Source organism: Tachysurus vachellii, chromosome 14, assembly GCF_030014155.1.
Source record: "Tachysurus vachellii isolate PV-2020 chromosome 14, HZAU_Pvac_v1, whole genome shotgun sequence".
Classification (NCBI taxonomy): Eukaryota; Metazoa; Chordata; class Actinopteri; order Siluriformes; family Bagridae; genus Tachysurus; species Tachysurus vachellii.
The window spans coordinates 1,323,232-1,327,465 of record NC_083473.1 but is presented as its reverse complement, the minus strand read 5'-3'; the positions used below and the strand labels follow the sequence as shown (position 1 = coordinate 1,327,465).

At 38.6% G+C, this 4,234-nt stretch overlaps 1 protein-coding gene across 3 annotated transcripts in view; it reads left to right on the top strand.

Annotated features, from left to right (window-relative positions):
- Positions 1-2,807: 2,807 nt before the first annotated feature.
- The window catches only part of LOC132857030 (tenascin-like), a 34,848-nt gene continuing 33,421 nt past the window's right edge, over positions 2,808-4,234 (top strand). For all 3 annotated transcript variants that reach the window (XR_009649471.1, XM_060886981.1, XM_060886980.1), the window contains exon 1: positions 2,808-2,940. The gene's annotated coding sequence lies outside the window, so the exon portion shown is untranslated. The remainder of the gene's footprint in view (positions 2,941-4,234) is intronic.

Here is a 4,234-nt window from a genome sequence, read left to right as displayed (position 1 = left end):
CGTCCAGGGTGTATCCTGCCTTGATGTCCGATGACGCCTGAGATAGGTAGTTCGGATAAGTGGTAGAAGATGAATGAATGAATGAATCTTCATGACACAGATTAAAGAGAGGCTGGGATTAAAGTGGGATTGGTGAGGGGGATTAAAGGTGCTATAACGTAGGTGTTACGACTACTGAACCCTGAACTCTTAGCTCGTCATGATACAGATTGATTTGGTCTCACCAGACTCAACTTCCCACAACACACACACACCTCATGAAGTATACACTCATCTCATCATGTGTTCTGACTATAATAATATCTTTGTTCTCTGGACTCACTGCAATGTTCTCAGTCACCTGAATCTGAGTTTGTTTAGTGTTTGTACTAGTGTTTGTTATCGTGTTAATAAATCTGCTCTAACTGCATCTGCATCAGTCTCCATCTTGTGACAGCGAGAATAGGAACTAATACGACTATTTATAATGAGTGCAACTATAAAAGGACAAAAGTATAGCATTGTTCTTAAATAGATTTACATGAGTATGGCATAAACACTCCGGGACATGATGATCCAGGAGAATAATCAACTTCAGGGTGGTTACATTAACTCAGCTTCATCCCAACACCATGTCTCACACACGCACACACACACACACACACACACACACACAGTTTATTACTTACGTAATAATGGAAGAAATCCTTGCCTGTGACTCAAAGTGCAGTCTGAAATTTCATTTAATTTGTTTTGACAAATCTCCAAGTCTAGAGCTTTCTCGCTTTATAGTCGTTACGCTTAACAGCGATTCTCCCGTCCTTCCAAAGAAAGCACCAGGTTTTACTACGTTACTGCTCAGCAGAAATAACATACACTATCTGGCACAAAGTCGATATCAGAAAGCAACATAAAACTATCTGAGTGATATTAAAATATGAAATCGGTGAATACGGACCACACAGAGACATTTATATATAACACACACAGCAGAAAGGCCAAGCAAGACCTGATTGGCTGGAATGTTAGAGATGATTGACAGCTCCACCTCCTCCACCTCTTCTCCCAGACCACTGCCTGCTGGGCTAAGAGCTAAAAAAAAAAAACAACAAAAGAGAGAAAACTAAACAACATATGGGCAGGTTTAATGTCAAATCCATCACACAGCTGGATCGCCATGACAACAGAAAATCTAAGCAGAAAATCAGTAGCGCCTTCGGGATGATGAGACACGTTTTATATTAAGTTCTGCGAAACAATCTGTTAGAAACCATTAGTTAATGATGCATAATGATATTTACATAATTATTCCCTAATCTAAAACTGTGTCCTGAATCCTCATCATCTGTAGCTGCACAGGGCAGAGAATGATGACCAGATGTTTGGAGCTCAAGTGTGTCTGAGCACAAGGATCTACAGCAGGTATCGTTTAGACACAATAAGATCTCCACATAAGTATGAGCATCAGCGTAATATCTGATTGGATTAGGATTAAATTTTAAACACAAACACAAAAATCTTATTTTGTCAATAAAATCCGAACTCAAACCAAACCAGTGATTATGTTCCATAGATTTTTGTGTTCAAAATCTTTCTCCTGATCTCTAGATATAAACCTCATTTTCAGCACAAATAGTTCTGAGAAGTCAAGAACGTCTCAAACTAAAGAGCTCCAGTAGAACGGATCAGCATGAACTTCTTCCGGTACGCTTCCCGGCCTCAGAGCTAAGACTTTCGAGAGCATTTTGTAGTTTCTACATAAGAGACTCCAAGGAAGCAGTAATGTGACTGAGCTCGACGTCCAGCAGGTCCTCCTCATGACTTCCCAGGACATTCCATCTGTGCCTGGTGCCCTGCCATAACCCTCTGTGTAGCACTTCTTCCTGCTGTGTAGTACTTCCTGACGTTATTGGACCTCAATGTGCTGCGTCTGAATCTTGAGGAGTTCTCCTCAGAAGATCTGCTCTGTTGTCTGGTCCTCTATATTCTGGTCTGGTCCTCTATATTCTGGTCTGGTCCTCTATATTTTGTATTTAGTCTTGTGTAGTCTTCCATGCTGCACCAGGGTCCTGAAGCATAATAAAGCCCCAGTGGAACAAACAGTTTTATTTTAATCTCAATCTCATTAGCATTAGCATTAGCAACATTTTGACTTTTCACCTCAGAATGTTTTAGTGTTTAACTGAAGAACAACTGAACACTCACCCACATACACACAGACACCCCCCCACACACACACATACACACAGACACCCCCCCCACACACACATACACACAGACCCCCCCACACACACATACACACAGACACCCCCCACACACACACATACACACATACACACATATACATGTGTTTATATATTCATATCATCATCAGTATATATCAACCCTACACTATCATGGTGCATTGTGGGATTTCCGCACTACACTCAGCTCTTCTGCCATTTGGACGTGACATGAAAGTGTGTAATTTTACTCAAATCAAGGACTTGTGTGAAAGAGTGTGTTCATGAAGACGATGAGGATGGAGGAAGAGATCAGAGATTTATTTCACTCAGACACTCAAAACATGAGAAAATATCAGATGTTTTTAGTCAGAATCATACGCCCAGTGGGGACCTTTAAAACCTCGCTGAGTTACATCACAGACAGGGAGGGGGGTGGGGGGAGAGTGGGGTGGGGAGGGGGAGAGAGAGAGAGAGAGAGAGAGAGAGAGAGAGAGAGAGAGAGACAGGGGGTGGACGAATTCTTCAAGTATGAGGAAAACTTTAGAACTTTACAGCTTCTCTCTCTCTCTCTCTCTCTCTCTCTCTCTCTCTCTCTCTCTCTCTCTCCCTTCTTCCCTCCTCTCACTCTTCTCAGTCAGTCCATCAGTACTCTGTGAGAGTGGACAGAGGAAAAGAGAGAGAGAGAAAGAGACAGGGAGGTGAAGGAGTGACAGACACAGCATCTCTCTCATCTCAGGTAAGCCTGAAAATCCCATAATATTCTAAAGGCTGTATGTTGTTACCATGGTGACCTGCATGGCTGTGAGGTGACTGTATAGTGAGCGTTAAGTACCAGAGGGATGTGAAGAGGGTTTTATTGAGCACCTGAGTGCTGTGATTACATCAGGATCTTCACTCGGTTCAGTTATTAGTTTAATTCTTTACTGAAAAGGAAAAGTTCAACAAATCCTCAGATCTCTACAGCGTCCTGTTTACTGCAGCTGATCAGTGGCTCTGAGCTTCACGCCTGGGTTTAAACCTTGGGGTTAACTTCATTAACACGGCTGATGAGTAAGAGGAGTGTAGATCGAACCTCTGAACAAACTGCAGCTCATAAAGCACACGCTGCCGAAACACAGATCAACAAATAAATTCATTAATTGTTTAATAAATAATAAAAAAGTTCTGAAATATTTAAATTATAATTTATTATATAGTATATATTATATACTAATACTATAGTATATAATAATATACTATATATTAATATATAGAAATATATTAATAATATGTAGAATATATAAGTGCAGATTTTATATATAAAATAGTTATAAATCAAGTTGTTTGTCAAATCAGTCTATTATTATTATTTTATTTATCTACCTTTTAAAAAAAATGTATTCTCTGCATCAGATGTTTTCGTTTTAAAAAAATCTTTAAATTATGTGACTGAAAATGATTTGATGTCAGAATTTGTTGTTTTTGTTTTTTTTTTCTTTTTCAGTAATTCATGCATTTTTTTTTCTTTTTAAACCACTTTCAGTTTCTGTGCCATTAAATTATTTCATCGAATAAATTAAATTATGACATCACTGTTTAGCATTAATTCATTTTTAATCACAGTTTTTGATGGTTTAATAAATACAAAGCTGAAACATGAGAGCATGAGAATGAGATAAATAGATAGATAGATAGATAGATAGATAGATAGATAGATAGATAGATAGATAGATAGATAGATAGATAGATAGATAAATAAATAAATAATGCAGGATGTGAGTGACTGCAGGTATCAGATATTGAGGTGTGTAGAATTGGTCAAATGGTAATAAGTGTCCTGTAGGAGGCGCTATTACACTGTTATACATGTGTATTTAAATAAGAAGGTGTTTCTCAGTGGGGAAGAATGAAATAATAATAATAAAGAAGACAGGTGTGTTAATAAATTATACAACAAACACTTTATACCTGCAGACATAGAGACTGAATGATACAGAGCATGTGTGTGTGGGTGTGTGTGTGTGTGTGTGTGTGTGTGTGTGCGTAGATAT